At 38.1% G+C, this 23,515-nt stretch overlaps 1 protein-coding gene across 6 annotated transcripts in view; it reads left to right on the top strand.

Moving 5' to 3' along the window:
- LOC118512517 (dopamine receptor 2) overlaps window positions 1–23,515 on the top strand; it is a 456,086-nt gene that overhangs the window by 423,891 nt on the left and 8,680 nt on the right. The window lies entirely within an intron of this gene.

The raw sequence follows: 23,515 nt of genomic DNA, 5'->3' as shown, positions 1-23,515 counted from the left end.
TTTTCGTAACTATCGTTGCAACTGTAACCCGACTTCACTTCGTATTTTTAAATATGCATCTAGCGCTTATCGCTCTTAGAACCGTTGGCGCTATGCATCCTTTGTAGTACGGCTACAAGACCGCTTCACAACCGACCCCAGATCTTTCTGGCGGTTCAGTAATGCGCGTCGTAATCCTAACGGCATCCCTTCTATCCTCTCCCTGAAAGATGAAACCGCTTCCAATCCTCTCGAACAATGCCGCCTCTTTGCCAAACACTTCTCTAGCGTTTTCGTTGATCCTTGCAGTAGTGCGGTGCCTTTAGTTGACGGTCTATCGTACACCCCTTGTGACGTCTTCTCCCTAAATGATGTTCATGTTGAAGTTCCCTCTGTATTGTCTGCCCTGTCTAAGGTCAAGTTGTCCTACTCGCCAGGTCCTGATGGTATCCCTTCCTCTGTTCTAAGAAATGTGCTTCTTTTTTTGCTCCCCTCTTGACTCGCGTCTTTGTCAGTTCATCAATGAGGGTTCCTTTCCTACCATATGGAAGTCTGATTGGCTGTTCCCCCTTTTCAAAAACGGTGACCGCTCTGTATGCTCCAATTACCGTGGTATTTTACTGCCCCGCGCCAACATGGTTTTATTCCCAAACGCACAACTTCTTCCAACCTTATGTGTCTTGTATCTTCTGCTCTATCGAACATGTTATCTGGTCGTCAAACTGACGTCGTATACACCGACCTCAGTGCTGCCTTTGACAGTGTTTCTCTCGATCTGCTGATTGCTAAACTCGAAAGACTTAGTATCGGGGGTCGTTTACTGTCCTGGCTGAAGACTTACCTGGTTGCGAGATCGTATAGAGTTAGAGTTTCGTCTTGTCTGTCCGACTCCTTCGTAGGTTCCTCGGGTGTTCCTCAAGGTAGTGTCCTTAGTCCTATTTTATTTCTGTTATTTGTTAATGACTGTGTTTCCATCCTCCCCGCCGAAGGTTTTCTGTTTTACGCAGACGATCTTAAGATCTTCCTTCCTGTGTCCTCGTCTGCTGACTGTTGTCTTCTCCAAACTGTACTTGATTCCTTCTCTGTTTGGTGTCGTAAAAATGGCCAAATCCTGTCCCCCGATAAGTGTTGTGTTATCTCGTTTTCTCGCTCTCGTTCTTGTAACTTCTCGTTCAGCTACACCCTCTGTGATACAGTAATACGTCGTGTATCCTCTGTAAAGGATCTAGGTGTGTGGCTCGACGAAACGCTGTCCCTCAGTTCCCACGTTGATTATGTAATTAACAAGGCTAATAAATCACTGGGTCTGATCATTAGGCTATCGTCCGAAATCCGCGATCCCCTCTGCTTGAAGTCCCTGTACTGCTGTTGGGTGCGATCCTCCTTGGAATATGCGGCTGTAGTCTGGTCTCCCCCAGGCTCCACTGCGATGGCCAGACTGGAGAGCGTTCAGCGTAAATTCACTCGTGTAGCTGTTCGGCGCTTCCTTAACGGTTACCATCTTGCTCTCCCTCCCTATCCAGTCCGTTGTCGTCTTCTTGGGCTAGATACCATTGAGGATAGGCATTTCTAGCTTCATTGCAGGTCTCCTGTTAAATGAACTTGATGTCCCTTTTCTCCTGTCTCCCATTCCCCTTTATGCTCCATCCCGTCGCCTCCGCGACAGACCTCCCCTTTATATCCCATCCCGCCACACCCGCTACGGTTCGAACGATCCTCTGCTACGAGCTTTATCGGCTTTCAACAAGTGCTATCACCTGTTCGACTATAATGTCCCCTTGTCTCGTTTTCGTGTCCGTCTTCGTGAAGTCTCTTTCCGTGCCACCTAATCCTACTGTCATCCTCGCTTTTCCTTTAAGTGTTAAAGAAAAATTGTTGAACCATCATTGGCGAACAATATGAACTAAATAAATAAATAAATGAAATAACATTACATCGATCTCGTTTCTTCTAATTCGGGTATGCTGATCCACTCGATCATCGCCTAATCTGTTGGTCGTTGTAGGAGGCTTGATTTTTTATGATCGTTATATTTATAGCGTTTTCCCTATGCTGCCTTATGCCAATACGCATGTACATCAAGAAACTTCCATGCATCTAACGTTACCATTTATGAATACGCGTTGGTCTTTTTCTTGGTGCATATTCTATCAATAATCAAAGGCATTACATTAAAATGTTTACACTTTGATCCAAGGCTAAGAATTGGTTCTTTGCGTTGGCGTGTCGATCGTGTGAGGCACTAGATCCGAACTTATCGTTTTATTACCATGCACTTGAGACGATGTTTCTTTGCGCGAGTTAAAACTATAGGGTTCGGACACAGACGAAGGAAATCGAGACTTGCTTGCGACTTGGATGGGGAAGGGAAAGGTATTGACGATTCTTGATGATTATTGCTGATTCGGCTATTGCATGTTTTGCAAACGGTAACTGGGTCAGACGATCAACACGGTTTGCTGATCGACGCTGTTTGCTGATCGGGTGCAATCGGGCCGGTGGCGGTTGACAACACTAGAAAATGCTGTGTTGTTAACTCGCGCCATGTTTCTTATTCGTGAAACTAATTGCGCAGCGATAATGTATGCGCTGGGCTTTAGCGGTAACCCTTTTCGGTACATGTTCTTTACTCTCGTATCTTGTCGCATGATTTTATTTATGAATTCCATATATCTGGATATTTTCGAGATATTTTATTACATACCCTGACATATTATCATTGTTTACCTTGGTTTTATTTACGAGCTCAGTTTTTTGTAAAATAATATTTGAATAATATAATACTTGCCTAAAATAATATTTGCCTGGGAGAATTTAGCCCAAACGATATATACTTATTTAGTTGATTGAAGATTGACTATGTCATTCTTACATGCTAGTTCATTTTAGTTGAACTTTATTTTGTCGCGTTCTCAACAGATTGCCTAAATTTAAAATGGACGATCTAACTTCACCCAACAGGTCTGGGTATCAAACACTATCCGAACTGAATCACCATACGCAGAACATATTATACAGTTATCCAGTTAGTTAAAAACCAGAAAGGTTATTTTTGTTCCAAATGCGTTTGGTCTATTGTTTGTTTGGACATCGGCACCGGTCTTCACACGGCAGGATCGAGGTTCAAATCCCGTCGAGACCGCCTCCCCGTACGTAGCCCCGTAACCATACTTTCTACCGGGTAGCTCTAGAATTTGTCTGTTATTTCATATCAGATAAATGTTTAGCAGTTCTATTTGCATAACTATTGTTATTAATGTTCTTGAGTTTCGATGATGATGTTCTGTGAGTTACTATTGAGTGCTCAAAGCGATCGGACCTGTGTGCTGTGGGTGATTATGACATTTATTACCTGGTTCAAGACATATTACTGGGATCTGCTTACTTGAAACTTATTGCAGATGGATTCTTTTTTCTCATGCAAGTTTTTACATGTATTGCAAAAAAAAATTTAAACTTATTTTTTATTACAAAACCAGCCTTCATGCTATGGAAATGAAGATATTTTTCTATAAATGTTAATAAGTGTATTAAAAATATTTTTTTTAGATTACGGTTCGAAACTTTGAAACGGATTCAATTCAAAGATGTACGCATGAAAATATAGTAACGAATTTTAAAATGAAATGAAATATTTTTTTACGAATTAAATTTTCTAGTTTTAGTTTGTTAAGCAACTGTTTACCATATCAAAAATACTTTAACAATTTAATATATTGAATACATCTACAAAATGACTGCCAACTATCATTGTCACATAAATAACTGTAATTGATCAATTATCTCTTTTTCATTTTGTCCTACGTCCTCAATAGATCTTAGTGCCATTTCTGGTATTCCATTTATTTTATACGTATCTGCAGAGTCTTATATGCACCATAAATGTCCAAATGAGATTTCTTTCGGCCCAACCGTGTAAATACCTGTGCCATAATATTACTCATCTGTAGAGTAACACAAAGTGTTCATAAAAAACTGTGACACTAGATATTTTTTTTATAAATAAACAAATTTAAACAATGTGTCACTTTTGATTTAACCATATAATATTTATGTACAAGTTTGACTCATAAACGACTGTGTGTACTTTCATAATAAGTTCAAAAGTCATTAAAAGTTTCGAAAAACCCTAAAAAATCATTTTTATTTTTAACCTACCCTTTGCAAAGTAACAATGGATAAATGATCGTAATCAAGCTAAAAACAAAGAACGAAACAATAAAATTCTGTGAAACGACATTAGTCGAAGCTGTACTGCCCGGAAGATACGCAGCTGCACGTCTAACAAATTGTGGTTTACCATGTCAGCCATGTTACCAGATTTAATTCCACTTCATTGACAGTTGCAAAATAAAAATTAACCACAAACACTCTTCCATAGCTGCCAGCATACACTTTGCTGCTTCGTTGCAAATTGCTTCGAATGGTAACTTTCTTCTGTAACCTCATTGTAAAAATTCAGAATACACATATGTATGTATTTCACACATGCCTAGCCACAAACACAGCATACCTATTGGATTAAGCATGGCAGCAAAGTATCAGAAGTGATACATCACGAGAAATAAGATAAGAAATCATCTAAGTCGATCCTTCATCAATCTCCCTTTCTTTAGCTTGTCGCTCATTGCTATCTTCGCTCTGTTATACTTTCTATTTTTCATAAGTTTATTCTTAAATAAATATCTTAAACCAAAACTAATGGACCACTCTACGTGTGTGAGTTTTCCCACGCAAAAATCATCTTTTTCACATTGCACTTTCGTGAATGTTTTTGATGCATTGATGAATGGTAGTGTGAACGAGTGAGAAACAATTTGATCAAAAGGGTAGAAAGGTAATATCTACGGCGCAGCGTTGCGGAGTGTGATTGAAGTTTTTGAAATGGAAAAAGTTTTCATCCCACCCTGCCCTGCTACGGCCAAAACAAAAGTGACTGACGACTCGGTGGTTTACGGTACTTTGTGTGGGTTGTTGGATTCCCACATTTTGAAATAGCATACCGTAACCCCAATCAACCACGGTAAATGGCAATGATGAATGACACGGTGAGGCTGAACTTCGCTTGTAGTTTCTCGGTTATTTTTGACTCGTTTGGAATATGGTTGCAGGAATATAGGCGAGGGGGTATTTAGTTTTGATTAAACGTCTAATCAGATTCTACATTCTCAATTAAAAATCTGGCGAAGGGTATATGGCTGATGCTTAGTTATAGCAATACAATGAGCGTAATAAAACGTAAATTTTGACAGACCTGCAACTAGCATAAAGTTTGACTTGCTTATTTTATAATATCGTATAAATCCCTCTAGGCACAGCTGTTGGTAATCGAACTTTATCATCAAGCTATAACAAATAATTCATTTTAGCCTTTTTGATTAGTTATAATCGAAAAAGTTTGTACAGCACTCTCTCCTGTAATCTTTATATGTATATTTATATATAATATATGTATATATATGTATATATATATTTAATATATTATATATATATATAATATATTATATACGTATTTATATATATATATATATATATATATATATATATATATATATATATATATATATATATATATATATAAACTGAACCTGTGGCGCTCCGGTGGCCGAGGTGACTACGGCGCGGGTCTTCACACGGCAGGGCCGAGGTTCAAATCCCATCCAGACCGCCTCCCCGTACGTAGGGTTGACTACTTTACTACGGGTAAAGTTGTGTCACAGAAAGCCAGAAATGGCAGGCCGAGGCCTCTCGAGGTTGTAGTTGTAGGTTGTTCCGTCTTCTAGTGATCGTAAAAGCTAGAACGATTTGTGGTACCGCCGTTCCTATCACCAGGCGTCAACGACCTCACAAACTTACACGATCCACGCAGTAAGTCAAGTTTTTTTTTCGTTTAAGCGTCTCACACGTTGGCTACGTTTGGCGTACGTTTAGTGAAGCGAGAGCCGAACAGTTTAACCGTTCGCTCCTAATGTGGAGAAATACCCAATCAGAAGCGACTATTACAGACAATTCTTCAGAAGAATCATCACTCAGTCCTTTGCCTTGCGACCGAAGCGTTTTCGATCTTCACACTGATAAAACTCACCGTAGATAGCATAATGGCAGAGATAAAAGAACTTACGGAACAGATTAAAAGTCTAACTGGTGTGATTTGTGAAAGGTTAGAACAGCACGAGGTGCGGATCAACAGTATCACACCTGTGTTAAACAGAGATGACAATATAGGCCATGCAACAGAAACAGCAGATTTTGGAAGCATGTTTAAGATTTCCGATCCCATTAAAATGTTACCGTCAACCGAGCTCACCCGGGATAAGGTGCCCTTTCACGGTTTGGAGATGGAAATGTTTCCAAACCATCGTGAATTGTACTTATTTTTGTAATTTAGCTTTAAGCAATACGGCCAGGCCGTTCTTTATGAATAAAAAAAAAAAAAAAAAAAAAAAAATGTTACCGTCGTTTAATGGAAATAAAAAGCAATTGGCTTGTTGGCTAAATACAGCTGAAGAAACGCTACAAATTTTTGAAAACGTTGTGTCACCGCCTATTTTCCGTATTTATTTTACGGGAGTACTGCATAAAATAGAGGGATTTGCTAAAGATGTGCTTTGTGTAAATGGCAATCCATCAAATTTCAGTGAAGTTAGAGAAATCTTAACAGACGCTATCGGTGATAAAAATGAGTTGTCGTCTTATAACTGAAAATTATGGCATAACCGCATGGAAGGTAGTATAGACGAACATTACAAAAAAACCAAGCAAATAGTGTTCAATATAAAATCCCTGGCCAAACAAAATGCAAAGTATAACGGTCATTGGGACGCGATAAATGAGTTTATAGATGACTATAGCTTAGCGGCGTACATTAGTGGACTAAAAAAGCCTTACTTTGTATACGCGAAAGCCGCACGCCCCAAAAGCATAGACGAAGCACATGCTTTCCTGTGCAAGTTTGCTAGCAATGAGAGTAACAGAAGCTTGAATACAGGAATAAACTTAGTAAAGGGCAACAACCTTGAAAGCTATAAAACTGTAAAACCAAATACATTTGCTCACTAAGCATATCCCAACAATATGCATATCAGCAAAAGTGTAGAACTTAATGGAAAGTAGTACAACCAAGAGTAGGTTGACCCAGAACAGAGGTCTGCTCAATAACAATGAATGTGTTATCAACACAGAAGATGAGGAGTTGATGGTAAATTTTTGGGTGGGTCAGGACAATCCGAAGCCAAAATAGTTAATTATATTCCTTACATCGAATGCAGAAATTCAAGATCAGGTAAAGTTATAAAATTATTAATTGATTCTGGTGCAAATAAAAATCTCCTTAGGCCTGGAATTATTAAAATGCATTTAAAATCAAAAACATCTCAGATGAACAACATAAATGGATAATTTTTCATAGAAAAAGAAGGAAAGGCAAATCTACTTGGAAACAATTTACCACCACAAACGTATCATGAAATACAATTTTATAAGTTTTGCGACGGTTTAATTGGAGCCGAATACATGGCAGAAACTGCAGCCAAGGTAGATTTTCATAACGAGACAGTCTCCTTCGGAAATTGTTCTTTTGCTTATTTTAAATACCATCCATCAGCTCACGTTTACCATCACATTGTAACTATAAATACCTTTCACAATGGCGATTGGTTTGTTCCATGCCACCAACATTTAACTAATGGAATAATAATAGAACCAGGATTGTACACTTCATCTAATCATAAATCGGTCGTCAAGATAATCACAAAATCCGCCAAAAAACCTTATGTTGAAAAACGCTTTGGATTGAATATAAATAATTTCGAAACCATCTCTCCAATCCCCCTAAGTACCAATGAGACACAGGAATTAGAGAATATAAGAAAAATTATCCGCTTAGATCACCTCACAGAACTAGAAATACAAAACCTGATAAAAGTTGTTGATCAAAATCAACAAGTTTTGTTGCGAACCAATGAAAATTTAATCGCTTCCAACGTTGTTAAACACAAAATAATAACAAAGGACGAGGAACCCACAGACACAAAGAGCTACAGATATCCGCATCATTTGAAACTGGATGTAGAAGAGCAAATTAAAGAATTGCTAGAAAGTGGCATCATTTCTCCTTCTAATAGTCCATACTCTTCACCCATATGGGTGGTACCAAAGCGAATGAATGCTTCCGGAAAAAAGAAGATAAGAGTCGTAATTGACTATCGTAAATTAAACGACAAAACGGTGAACGACAAATATCCTATGCCTCAAATCGAAGAGAATTTGGACAACCTAGGAAAATCGACGTATTTCACCACGTTAGATTTAAAATCAGGTTTTCATCAAATCGAGATGGCACCTGAACACCGTGAGAAAACAGCGTTTAGCACAGCTAACGGCCATTATGAATTTAATCGAATGCCATTCGGTTTAAAAAACGCTCCTGCTACCTTTCAGCGGGCAATGGATGGTATCCTAAGTGAGCTGATAGGGAGAATTTGCTTCGTTTATTTAGACGATATAATTGTAAATGGAAAAGATTTGCAGTCTCACTTCAAAAATCTTTCAAACGTCTTAAACCGTCTGGCTAAGTTCAATTTAAAAATTCAAGAGGATAAGTGCGAATTTTTGCGCCGAGAGACAGAGTTTTAGGGTACGTTATATCAAACGAAGGGATCAAACCGAACCCGGAAAAAATCTAAAGAATACCGGAATGGAAACTACCAAAAACCTAAAAGGAAATCAAACAGTTTGTTGGTCTTACGGGTTATTACCGAAGATTCATTAAGCATTATTCGAAAATTACCAAACCTCTATCAAAGTACTTAAAAAAAGACTCAATCGTAGATTTTGAAAGAAAAGAATACAAGAAAAGTTTCGAGGATCTAAAATCCATTATTTCGTCGGATCAAGTATTGGCATATCCAGACTTTGAACAAGCATTTTTTTTGACAACAGATGCTAGTGACTACGCTCTTGGAGCAGTTTTGTCTGAAATACAAGAAGGAATCGAAAGGCCAATTGCATTCGGCAGTAGAACTTTGAACGAAACTGAATCGAAATATTCAACGACAGAAAAAGAAGCACTGGCAATTGTATGGGCCGTTGAAAAATATAAGCCATATCTGTACGGTAGAAGGTTTACACTTGTTACGGACCACAAACCACTGACGTTTATTAAATCCTCCTATAAGAACTCCAAAATTCTGCGCTGGCGATTAGAATTTGAAAATTATGAATACGATGTGAAATACAGAGAGGGAAAAACGAATGTTGTCGCTGACGCTCTTAGCAGGAAGGAAAACGAAAAACTGCAAATTAACGTCAATACAGAACAATCCATTCATCCCTCAATACATTCCGCCAAAACATCGTCTGATTATTACATTCACATAACGGAAAGACCAAATAACTATTACCGCAACCAGTTGGTTTTCAGATTAGAAAACGCAGATCCCACAATCATTAAGTCAGAACCATTTACCAACTACCGCAGAGTTATTATAACTCAGCGAAAATTTGAAAGATCAGATATTAAACGTCACTTGAAAATTTTAACAATGGCAGACAAACGGCAATCTTGGCATCAGAAAAGATAATTGAAATTGTTCAAAATGTATTCAAACATCACTTTTCGATAAAAGGACATTTTATTCTGACAATAACAGAAGTAGAAGACGTACCAGATCTGAGTAAACAAGATTTTTTTATATCCACCGAACACAATAGAGCTCACCGTGGTATCTCAGAAGTAGAACAAAAACTCAGGCGTACATACTTTTTTCAAAACAAATCAAACAGTACATTAATAGTTGTGAAGTATGTAACGTTCATTAATACGAGAGAAAACCGTACAACATTAAAATATCTCCTTGACCAATAACAGATAAGCCTTTGGATCGCATTCATATGGACATCTACATAATAAACAATTGTAGCTTTTTGTCCTCAATAGGTTCATTCTCCAAATACCTGCAAATGCTTCACATAAGAAACAAAAATATTGTCCAAATTCAGAGAAAACTCAGCCACTATTTCGCGCAATTCGGAATACCAAGAGAAATCATTACAGATCATGAAACAACCTTCAGATCTGCCCAGCTCACCAATTATTTATCCTCACTTGGTGTAACAATAAAGTACGCTTCATGTTCGGAATAAAACGGTCAAATAGAAAAGACGCATAGTACAATCTCTGAAATTTATAACTCGAACAAACACAAGTATGAAGGATGCGATACGAAAGCAATGATAAGAATAGCGGTAGCATTGTATAACGATACTGTCCATTCATCGACAAAATTTATACCAAACGAGTTAACTTTTAACCGAGTAAATGACAATAATCCAGCAGAAATATTGGAAAGAGCAAACATTCTTTTCTCTTAAGCAAAGCAAAACTTAGAGACAGCCTTTAAGCGACAGATAAATAAAAATGTTCACAAACAAGAAGCTCCAAATGTAGGCGAAAGTGCTGAAGTCATTGTGATGCCAAACTTAAGAACTAAAACACAACCAAGGGCATACAAAACACTCGCGAAAAATGTTAACGGAAAAACTTTTGAAAACATTAGAGGTGTAAAACGTCATATGGAGAAAATAAAAAGATTAAAAGGGCGATGAGGGTAATTTTGGAATTTGAATTGAACTTTTTGGAAATAAAAAATAACACAAGCATAATGAATCGATTAATTGGATTAATTTAAAAGTAAGATCTAGTGTTAAGCATTAAACTAGGAATAATAGACGCGCTGCTAGATGAGAGCTCACCTGCGTTAGGACGATAACGCAGCAGATAGAGCGAACCGCTCTCTTTGCTTCAAGCCGTGACAGCGGACGGATCGGTAATTTAATAAAGTGTGGAATAACGACTCATAATTATATGTATATATATATATATATATATATATATATATATATATATATATATATATATATATATATATAGGCACTACAACCTCGAGAGGTCTCGGACAACCATTTATGGCGTTCTGTGACTTGGTTTTTACCCATAGCAAAATAGTCAGCCCTGCGTACGGGGAGGCGGTCTGGATGGGATTTGAATCCCGGTTCTGCCTTGTGAAGACCTGCGCCGTTATCGCCTCGGTCATCGGATCGTCAAATATAAAACTTCAATTCGGATGAATTAGTTGTATTAAAGCATAACGAAATACTGCTAGCAGTAGCTTTAATTCATAAATGCATAAATTAACACATTATTATAAAATTGATTAGTAAAATTTAAATATCCTTTTTGGAACCGAAATCTGATTGCTTTCTCGATTCTCTGCTCTTCTCACAACAACTGATGCCAATCCTGGTTTTTGCTGCCGTATGATAACCCTATCTTACGCCCAACATACATCCTATTCGGCCACTAGTCATGGCAGACCAAGACCAATAAGGATTAAATAAAAGGAAGATTGTCCTTTTCTTTCATGGCAGCATCATGTGTTCCTGAAACCACTTCAATGGATTTGTTCTTTTGTTTCGTCAACCAGTATGCCATAAAAGAGGTAAAAGTGTAAACAATAACGCGCAATAGCAACAATGTCCTTTGTAGATTCAAATCGTACCTGTATCCTAAAAACTAGAATTGTTGGCAATGGCAAGTCAACAAATAGCTATACAATAGACAATTCGCCGACCAAGAATGAGAAAGACAGGAGTTTAAAAAAATAAACATTTCTCACACACATAAATACACTACACATCATTTGTTGCATGGTTATTAAAGGCAAATGTAAAATACTCTCTAAAAATATGTACGTAACTGTAAAATTTACCTTGAACACCCCGTACTACAGTGAGATTTCAAACAAAAATCAGAAAAATATAAAATGGCTGTACCTGTATTCAAAGGAACAACTGGCCATTAAAATGTATTATTAACAGAATTTTCAGAATATTCGCATAAACCGATTTTTTAAAACTTGTCCTTGCTTAATGGTAGTCTGAAGCAGATTTCATCCTATAAAATGCTATTCTGATCTGTATAAGGTACGAAAGGCAGGCATATTTAGTATTAACACGTCGCTCCATTATCAATCAGTGTCTTCACATATTATTACTTCCTGTTCAAAATAATCTGGAAGTATATGTACTATTGATCGTTGGTCTGTGTGTTTATGGAGGTACCATTGCAGTACAAAGACTTTGAATGTAATAGTCCGCATGCGCTATTAAAATAATTACGCAAAAAAAAACTATCAACTACGTATAAAACTACTTCTGATGAAACGGCATCGGTCCGTCATAATTGATAAATAAATAAAAATGTGTAAAACTTTGATTCGAAAGATTATTTAAAAGTATGCAGAGTTCAGCAACTGACTACGGATAACAAGTGAAAGTGTCTAGCTATATTGCGGCAAACATAGTTTCATATCTCTGTATAGAAAGGGTATGGACTGGTTTAACATTTTTCCTATGCACACGACAAAACCACGGCTGATATGTGTTTAAAAAAATAGTATACCGCTCAGTTTCATAACGATTTCCATTTTCAAATAGTAGGTTGCTAAATACCAAGACTATCTCCATGTTACAAACAGGAAAGGGTGCAAGAAATGTGTTTGGAGCACAGCGTACATCGGCACACCGGTGCATTGGTGCATCCCCACAGATCCTTACTATACATTCTTCCTATCTAAAAATATACATCCTGCAGAAGCTTGTGCTCGTTTTGCCACTGAGTTTTCTCCCCTCTTCTTTACAGTTCATCCTGTGTTTTTTGTGTGCTCCCGGATTCCGTTTGTTCCTCAAGGGCATAAAGCATCTGACTCTACCGTAGCGGAAGTAAATGAACCAAGCGAAGATGAGAGAAGCATAAAAACTGGGATACGAACGTCATTGACGTAAACGCTGAAAGGTCTCAGTTTGTAGTGGAATTAATATTCCCCTATGTACATTACCTTAAGCTGAAGAGCATTAGCATTGCCGTGACAGGATGTGAAAAGGACTTCACAGTGGCGAAGAAAGCAGCATCATGACCCGATGAGCGGGAATTTTGAAAGATTTAATGGGTGAGATTATTTTTTTCGCGACCACTATCGCGCCACTTCAGGCTGTCACCTCATTTCGAAACCAATGTACAATGCATTTATAGTTGACCTGCTCGTGTCCGTTCCTCTTGCACTTCAAATCCTGTTAAAGTTTGCATTCAGCTGTGGGCGAATAATGAAACGGATTAGCTAGTTGTAGAAAAAAAAACAAACAAAGAGAAGAGTAAGATATTTGTCATGTGCAAATTGCTATATTTTCGTATGAAACGTAAATGCTAATAGTTCATTATGTAGGTTTTTAAAAGGATTAAAATTCATTATTCAAGGATCTAGATTGATATACTACAATACAATATAAATTCATCTAGACTTTTTAAGTTAGTTTCGTTGCAATTATAGTTACTAAATTCGTACTGTGTGAATCGAGCATTCCCGGGATAAGGCAAAATAACTGGGAAATGCCAGTTTTTAACAAAGTTAATTTTTTTTTTAATATTCGTAATTCGTCAGCACATCCAGTGTTGTCAATACGGCGTCAAGTCGTCATAATTAAAAATAAATAAGTAAAAAAACTTTTTTTTTATTTACATGAGTTCGTTGGTTCTTTTATTTCAACCTCTCGATACAACTGCAGACAAAATAGTAAAACTACCTCACTATTTGATTTTGTAGATGTGGAAATGTTTTCAACTTATTGTACGATGTCAGCATAAGAATTGCTGATAATATAGCAGCGAACCGTCTAACTGAATAATAAATAAAATGATAGATAATTTAACTTTGGAGAAACTACTGTTGATAATTTTAAAAAGAAAAGGGACCCTTTTTAAAAAACGCTATAAAATGCATTGGGAGGCAGCAAACCGTTATTTGTGTTGAAAAGCGTAAAGAGAATTTGTTCATATCAGTAAAAAAATACATTGTTTAAAATTTCAAATTTCAGGTATGCCTTTTTAATTGTTTTCCCAATTTTTTTCAATGTTTTCATTGGAATAGTAAAAAGTTGTTGACAATCGATGTCTTAATCGATGAAATAATCGATGCGGTGCGGTTCCGTTACCAAAGCGATAGCGGCACCGATCTTCACACGGCATGTCCGGGGATCAGACCCCATCAAGCTCACGTTCCCGTACGCACGACTATTCAGTTACGGTTAAAATCAAGTCACAGAAAACGACAAATGGCAGATAAATTCTCAGGTACTGATAAAAAACCTAATCAAAAATAATTATTGAAACGACTATGAAAAGAATTCCAAAATACATGGGAAATTGGAATGATAAATTCCAGGATACGCTTTATTCATAACTTGATGCACCTGCTTGAATTCAATTTCCGATCTCTGCTATGCTAAAAACAAGACTTCCTTCTAAGTAGCATTGAATGTTAAGGAAATGAGAATGAGTTTGATATTTAGTGGACCGAATAATTGCCTTCCCTACAACTTTAGTTGTTTTTACCCTATGCCGGTGGATTGTCGATTATTTATGGCTTAAATTGCCCATAGTCGAACAGTCCGTCTTCGTAAAGTAACGCTAGGTACAAACGAAATTTGAACCCATCTTTATCGTACTGCTGATCCTTGCTTTGTCGGTTATATTCAACTCAAATTTATTTACAAAATATAGAGTAGAAAAATATGAAAATGGCAAAACGGATTAGAGTGGTATATGAAGATTTGTTCAGGATATTGTCGAGTATGGTACGAGATTATCAGTTGAGGAAAACAAGGGAAAGCCCGAAAACTTTTCCTCGAAAATAAAATAACACCATCGCTGAATGAATTTTGAAAACATTCAAATATTTTTCAAGAAATCATTAAATCGGCCAAAATCACATTTTTTTAAATAATTTATTTATTTATTTATTATTACGGTTTTATGCCGCATTGTCCCCACCGCTTGTGATGAATGTGAATTTAAAATTCACGAGAAAAACACACAAATGTTAAATTTTGAAAAAAAACATGCACATGGAAAACCGAGATGTAAACCGAGAACCGGGAAGAAAGGGTGGTTAATGACGGATATTTAATTTAATATTCACTACACGTTGGCAGCACTAACTCAACGGTAAAAATCATGGCAACATCACATTTCCAGCTTCTGTTCCAGCTGGCAACATCACACCATAGGATTCTTCTGTGTAATTTTGCGCTCCAGTTGCATCTAAGCGCCCACTGAGCACTTAAGCACTATGGGAATTTAATATTATGCTAATACATATTAAAGAATGTTGTTCAAAGCCGCCCCACCAAAGCATCATCTGAACGAACGGAAGAGCAAACAGAACCACGATGCCTTCGGAAAACATCCAAGAATGTTAGCGGTTCGTATTGATGGATGGTGCGTTCCCGATCAGTAAAAAAACATCTTCATACCTATTCCGTACTGTACCGCAAGTGAACACGAAACGAAGCAAACGTCGGGAAACAGGGAAACATTTAAGAAAACCAATCACAGATGACTCAAACAGGAAACAGGCTCGCAGTGGTCTTTCACGATGGGTCTCCAATGTGAGACCCATGTCCTTCCGATTTATTCTCGTCCTTCCGATGTATAGCGCAATTCAATCAGCTATGCGTTGCTCAGACAAAGCTTAATCTAATTGATCTAACCGATTTATGGGTCGTTTCGAAGCCAGCAGTCGTTTCACAAATATAATAAAAAAAGTTATTTTATTTAGCTTTGATCAATTTAAATATTGATCGCAGCAGTAGAAATGGCATTTTTACATGTAATCATCATCGGAGTACGTAGAAGCGTACTTTACGAGGGGTAATAAAATAATCTTTTGCACTTATATGTTAAATCAATTGCAAGTTACGCGTTGAAAGCTGATACTTACACTCGCTTGGATTCTATGCGGTTGAATAGTATTATGATTAAAAATATTATTTTTGTTTTGTTACATGTGATTTCCTACGCATAGCAATACGGCCAGGCCGTTCTTTATGAATAAAAAAATCCAACGCATGATGAATAGTACCAATCTATGCAATATGACTGATTCATTTGTTACTCGGTGGTACTAGAATTCTCAGAAAGCCATTTCTGGCTTTAATTGACTTCATCTTACCCGTAGCAAGTTAGTCAGCCCCGCGTACGGGACGGCAGTCCGGATAGGATTTGACGGCGCCGCTGACGCCACTGCCACCGGACGGATTAATTATGCGTTGGAATTTTTGGAGCAATATTATTCATTTTCCTGTGTATATTGTGTGTTTTGTGTCTAGTTATCTCATTATGTAATGTTGAATAAAGTTAAAAATTGTTTATTTTTTACTTTTTTTCTCCGTTCTTCTTTGACCACGTCGACTTGATTGTACCTTTAGTTGAAAAGCCAGTTCTGCGAAAAGTTCTGAGCCGGTTAAGATTCGACGCACGGTGCTCCGGTCTAAACACATGACCCCTTCCGCTTCGACCACCAAATTGCCTAAAACAAATATAAATCATTATCAGGACTTTTGCTAGCGCACGGCAAGACCATAATAAAATCGCAAGCAGGCTGTTTTTTTCAGACGATACCAAAAAATGGTTTGTATCACGCATCAACTCGTAATGTGTAATCATTCAATTGTTGTTAAGCAGGTATCACTAATTCTTTGCAATGGTAACTTACCATTTAGAATTTAATTTCATGCTACATAAATTTCATCCCTTTCAATGTTTACGACATTTTGACAAATCTCCATGTAGCCCAATTGGGTCTGTGTTTTTTCTTTTTGTAACGATGTATTTTTTGGCCTTGCTTTGCTATACTGACTTGCTCTCTTCCCAGACGCTACAAGCCGATCCATTTTTCCGGCCATTCTACATGACGCATCAACGCCATCACTTCATTTCAGCTGTCATCCTATGTCCGTGTAGGCAGCATAAATATAATTTACCTGCAGAGTCGTGCTATTGTCATGACATGACCAACCCACAGGAGCCTGGCGAGTTTTGTCGCTGCAAGATGATGAGGTCACCGTACAGCTCAAAGAGCTCGTCATTACAGCGGCTTTTCCATTGTTCTTCCACACATACGAGGCTAAAAATCCTTCTGAACAACTTGCTCTCGAACAAATGTTCGACTAAATTGTTTTCTACAGCCCCAGCTTCGTCCGTCACGACAAGTATTTTGAGTGGAGAAGTTTTCTCAGGCTGTAGTTTGACCGGTTGGCAGCTAGCACCATTGCGCGTAACTCAACATCTATGTTATTATTGACCCAAGTTTTTATTATGTAGTGCTTACTTTTGACCCAAAATTTACTATATTAATTTAAGATTCAATTTCTCATATCACATAGAATTAATTTATCAGTTTTATAAACATATCACATATATACTACGCTATATAACCAACTTACTATCTAATCAGGCAATACCTCTGCTTTGCGGTCAGGCAATAGCCTGCTGTTGCAGAATGCTTCGATACCAGGCACGGTCGAGTATCCTCATCCGCTAATACAACATGACCAGGCTATATTGGCGCACGCATCAATTTTATTATTCCATCTCAACATGGGCCTTTTACAAACCCTTACAGTGTAGCCTGGCGAATCTACATCCACTTACACAACAATGAAACAATCGTACAGCTCATATATCTCGTATAATGTTCCTTAATAGTTCTCTTTACCGCAACTAAAAAGATTTCTAGAGTTTTGGACAGAATCCATGTCTCAGAGACGTTTGTTAGTACAGGGAATATAAATTCTACACAGCTGAAGCCAAATATATTACTGTTTATTTTTTAGTTTCAAAATCGTAATTTTCAAAGTTTTTTTAATTCGATCGAATTTGTAGCAACGTGGTAAAACCGTAAGAAATATATATAGTACGTTTCGTCTTTATCAGATTCGTGCCTGCGATTCGATCGCATCTACAACTATCGTCTAAATATATGTTAAAAAAAGCTTACACTGATATTAATCTAATCAAAGCATTTCCGAAATATTTCAAAACCATCACGAGTCAACGAGAGTACACAGTATCACAATATCAAAAATTAAGGAGCTACTCAATTCAAAATGTTCTATCAAGCAGATAACAGTTGTTTTAGTCGATGTGCAAATGCAGGTGATGCTTTTTAATCCCTTTATTGTTTTCCATGCTGGATAGAACTGTAATCCTTACTTCCGTGAACTGTTGGTGTTTTTTTAAACTATTTCAACCTGTGATCAGTGCGATTCTTGTATCTGTATGTTTGAGACGTTTCTCTATCTTTGTGTCTTTCTTACTGCATACTACTCTATATGTTTACCTCTTGGTACCTGTGTACGTGATCGTCCTACTCTTTCAGATCACCAATGCATCCTGCTTTAACAATCCCGAATGAAAAAAGCCTGCCCTGTCCTGATACTACTGCATCTTCTAACTCTACTACCTTGTACTGAATATTGTTCATCTGATAATGCTTTTGTAAATTGTAGCCAAAGATATCGACCGTCATTTTTTTCTTTCAGAGATTTGCCTCAAGACGATGCTACTCAACCTGTTCGCTGCATGGGATACAGCAAGTGCGGCAAAACTCATGCGAACAGACGTACATTTAGTTATCACCAAACCGGCTGGTTGGCCGTAAAGGCCTTCGTTCAACATAGTTTGCTACAGAACAAAGATTTTGCTCTGTATCGCGCTGCGTCACCAATGGTGTGGTCGTGCGAGACGATCCTTCGTTAACATGAAAACAACATAGATAAAAAAGATGAAAAACAACATAGATACGACGTCCAAACTACAAACTGGAATCAAAATCTCCGCATATCGTCATCAACCAAAGCAATGTCGTTTAACACCATCCATGTATCCTAGTAGCAAGAATGAGAAAATCTTATTGGCAAAGATAAATCGGAAAAATCCTCGAAAATACTGCAGTTTACCGCATCAACTCATACGCGAATTTTGGTATCAACTTTATAATAACGATTTGATAATGAAATATCTACCATCCATGTCATATCGGAGAAGTGACATGGAATGCGACCGATACATAACATACACAAAGGTTGACAAGATGAGCAGAAACATTATAACTGCATGATCAAACGAACTGTAGTCCATATGGCTATAAAGGTTGTACAAATGAATGTCAGACGATGGTGTAATTAGAATAGCGAGGAGTCCAGTTACTTCAAGCAAACGAACCGGGCCAGCAACCTATTACCGGGTAGAAAGGTATTAGTTTTAAACCTAGAAGGTACGTAAACATTAATCACTAGTATGAATGTTTTCTACGTTTCATCACAAGTGCGATGCATCTGCTTGCATAATACGATGCACCACTACATACTGCCCGCCTCTGTATCTCTTTGCCAATGTTTTGCTCCCTCCTCATCGTAACCGATGAATAACTAAGCATTTCCACAGCCTTCTCGCATAAAAAAGAGCAGAAAACGCAAGGTGTTTTGAGCTGAGAAAAACATCAATCACCCTCCCGACCATGTAGCGCAACAACATGCACCGCCATTCGTTAAAATTATATGAGAAGCAACCCATTTTGAACTGTTTATTGAAGTATCAAGCATTCGTGGGTGCTACCCAGCTGTTACTCATGTGCACCATTCAGAAAAAGAGCGAAAAAAGGTGTCATAGCAGATGCAATAACGCCTGATGTACGTAGCGTCGAATCCATCTCAAGCTTAGTCGTTGCCTCAGCAAAGCTAACTATTATACGCAAACGTAAAACATGTGTTTGGTTGTTATGAATGTTTTGAATTTTTGTGTCTGATTCCGTCTTCTAAAGTTATTCATGCAAAAAACAAAATCCTCCTTGTCAACGTTCAAAAAACATACCCTTCTTCTTCTTCTTCTTTGGCATTACAACTAGCAGCCTAGAAGTCTCAACCTGCCATTTCTGGCTTTCTGTGATTTAATTTTACCCGCAGTAAAGTAGTCAGCCTTACGTACGGGGAGGCAGTCTGGGTGGGATTTGAACCCTGGCTCAGCCGTATGAAAACCGGCGCTGCTGTCGCCTCGGCCGCCGAACCGCCCCAAAAAAAACCCAGCATCTAGAATTGTAAATTCCGTGCAACTCGTCACCCCAACAAGCGGTAGCACATGTGTACAACATAAACTTCTGCGGGTCGTACTTAAACCTTTATGGATTTATTATCGTAAAAAAACGAGGTTTCAATGTTTAAAGTAATTTAGTTTTTAGGTCTTCATCCTTCGCTCAGCAATGGCAATTCATCTGTATGTTTACGAGTTCATAATTAACTAGCACAAGCGATTCACAAGAGTTAGTGCTAGACGACCATAACGACATGCGAGTAATCCAACAAAGGTTTCCCTCGTCGTAAATAACACTCGTTGGATGCGTTTGTTGGAAATAAACAAAACAAAATTGCTCAGCCAAAGCAATTTCCAACATGAAAAAGAACTCTACCGTACCTATGTTTTCCACAAGAGTTGATGCCAGCGATGGTTCTGTATGTTGAACCATACGAACGAAGATGTAGGTATGTTTGTGTCAGGGTTGCCAGATATCATTTACTACCTTGATGATTGCAAACTGATGGACACACTTTACCAGCTACCTTGGTTTGTTGATAAGTCATCAATTTGTTGCAGACCGTATTAGTCTATAGATTGGCGGATCTTACCTGGCTAGAGGTTGTCGGATTTCTCTTTTTTTCCGTTAGCTGAGGACGTTGCTTTCCTTTACTTTGGCTGAGCTTCGGTACCAGCATCGCGTAGATATTAAACTAAAGAAGCATACAGTAGTACAGCTCGAAAGGAGAAAAAAACTCCTAGGAAAAACAAATCCAATCAAAGACTATTACGGCAAAATCACATTACGATAAACAACAACAACAAAAAGCGTTCTAAGGGTACTGGCTAACACAACTCTGGTGAGCTGGCGCACCAACATAGGACCTGCCATTTTAGCCTGGCGTTGGAACCGATGCTGGAACAATTATCAATAATGTTTGCAGGAGTAAGAAGGAAAATATTTATTTGTAAATCGAATTGAATTATGCAGACTTATCACCGAAAATGCTTTCAGCTTTGGCAGAGGAACAAACCCTTGAATCTCACCCAATGTCATGGCGCTTGAAGTTTTCCGGCCAGATTTTTGGTTTGTTTGCACAGATCTTTGTTATCCTTTCCGCTCACATTTCCACGCTCACACTCGTTTTTACTAAGACACAGTTATACGAGTTTGTTCTTTTGTCTCCCGTTTTTGCTTTTAACCTATTCCTTCCTCTGTTTTATTCTGCTCACGCACCAAACCACAGCTTTGTTTTCAGGTTATGCCTGGAGAAGGGCATATTATCTTTGTTTGCGTCACTTTGTGCCCGACACAGCATTGTGCTCTTCATTCTTGCAACACAATAGTACTCTTCGGCATGGTTACAATTGTGCGAATAAATAGAGAACATAAAGATCAGAGATAACACTACAAAAATAAAAAGTATACTTTTCACGGCAAAATGCACAAGGACTAGTCTCGACACACGGCTTTTCCTGATGATTGTTTCCCAAAGATAAATTCCACCACATACGAATTAACTACTTCATCATGTGCTTCAGCAGGTCAAATATAGTAGAAGTGCTCATTTGCCAGACCATTGAGGACAAACATACGGTCAATTTAGTCTGGGGCAAGGGTCTAGCTTTCTTGTCGGTGCCAGGGCCAATCTCTGGCTGCTGGGTTGCTACACATCTTTTCCCTAGTGTCTACCCAATCAAATCGTTTAACGTATCCATCGATAAATGTATCATTTCCATTGCACAATTTTTTGCTCACATTCTACACTTTTACTTTTACTTTGCTACTCCATAGCTGAACAAGAGATTCTGGTAATGATTCAAAGATTTATATAAAACATTTTTTTACTATGGCTCTGCATATGGTTTCTCGTCTCCTTTACATTCCCCTTATTGCAACGAGCTACTTATTGCTCACAAAAATCACAGTGTCATCGCTTATTTTAAGAATGCTTTTATGTGTGCTTTTTAAGATTTTTGTCCGACTCATGTTTTTGGTGGGTTTCTCGCACGACCTTTGGCTGATTGTTATTGTTGACTTTATGGGTAAAATTGCGGTACTCCTCAATTTTTGGCACGTTGTGGATAAATCCTTGTAATGTTGCGTCGGACAGATTTGCTAGCGCGATTTGATGATTCATCATTCTTTTTGTATACAATAGCGCACGAGTGCTTTAGAGCGGGCAAGTAATAAGACAAAAATTCTGCAATGACACAATACGTTCATGCAAAGCAAGGGAATCCAAGAAAGACATCAAGTATGCTTTGCGCCCAAAGTGTAAACGCTCACAGACACTTGACGTTGTGTGAATTGATATCTGTGCTCTTTCCATTATTATTGAAACATGTTAAATGTTGCTCGACGGCTTGGTGATGGCTTGGCACCTTATCAACCACAAAGAAACCAAATGAGCACGGAACTTATCAAAAACATGCAAAACGCTTGCCTTGGAGAATTCGCTTCATGAGGACGTGGTGAGAGCGAAAATGGAGAAGCCAAATTTCAAGCATCGGTGCCTTGAGGTTACGTTATTGGAGTGGGAGATTCAGAAGAGTTCTGGCTATGCCTTTACCACACTGTCATCCACGTTTGTTGAGGAGACGTCTTGCCAAATATTGTGCTTAAATCTTTTTCTCTGCTGTTGACTGTTATAGTAGCATACCTTTCTTTTTTATTTACTACGGCCCTTTATTATTTACCTATTTACCACGGCTAGGTCTGCGTACTTCAACATCATATCCAATGGCATAGTAGAGGAAGGAGAGTTCATACATAGATATATGTGTGGAACATAAGCGGGTGAACTTCCATAAATATACATAAATAGGAAAAGAAAATGAAAAAAGGCGATGGAAAACAGAGAGTGGGCCTAACTTTACAGACAATTTTATTATGAAAATTTCGCCTCCAGCAAATTTTATTTTCACTCAACTCGCTGGATGTCGAAGGTATCCGACAGGCTGGATGTTTACACTTTTGGGCCAGAAGAAAAAAGATGATTTTAGACTTTTTTCTATACCTCATTCCGATGACGTTTCAGCATTCCAATAACCTGGGTTTCCATGCCAATTTTGGTTAACTCTTCGCACGTTTTTTATCCAGTACTTCATACATCATTGCAATGCATGCATCGTCATTTATACCGTAAATTCAATATTTTACCACACAAGAGTTTCCATTTTATAACGGACAGCTAGGTGGTGGAAAGGGGCGGTCCGGTGGCCGAGGCGATAGCGGCGCTGGTCTTCACACGGCAGGACCGGAGTTCAAATCCCATCCAGACCGCCTCCCCGTACGCAGGGCTGACTACTTTGCTATTGGTATATTTGAGTCCCAGAAAGCCAGAAATGGCAGGCCGAGACCTCTCGAGGTTGTAGTGCTCAAGAAGAAGAAGAAGGAGAAAGAAACGGACAAAAAGAAAGCGGAAAAGCGGATTATGTTTTGAAATGTCGCTTTGAATCCTTATCTTTATGAACTGATTAAGCTAAAGTTTAAATACCAATATGTTAAGTAAAGATTCCTGCTTGATGTAGTGACTTTTTTCTTCTTCATACGGCAGGGCTGGGGTTTAA

Source organism: Anopheles stephensi, chromosome X, assembly GCF_013141755.1.
Source record: "Anopheles stephensi strain Indian chromosome X, UCI_ANSTEP_V1.0, whole genome shotgun sequence".
NCBI lineage: Eukaryota > Metazoa > Arthropoda > Insecta > Diptera > Culicidae > Anopheles > Anopheles stephensi.
The sequence above is the reverse complement of the archived record's forward strand: the minus strand, read 5'-3'. Positions and strand labels throughout refer to the sequence as shown.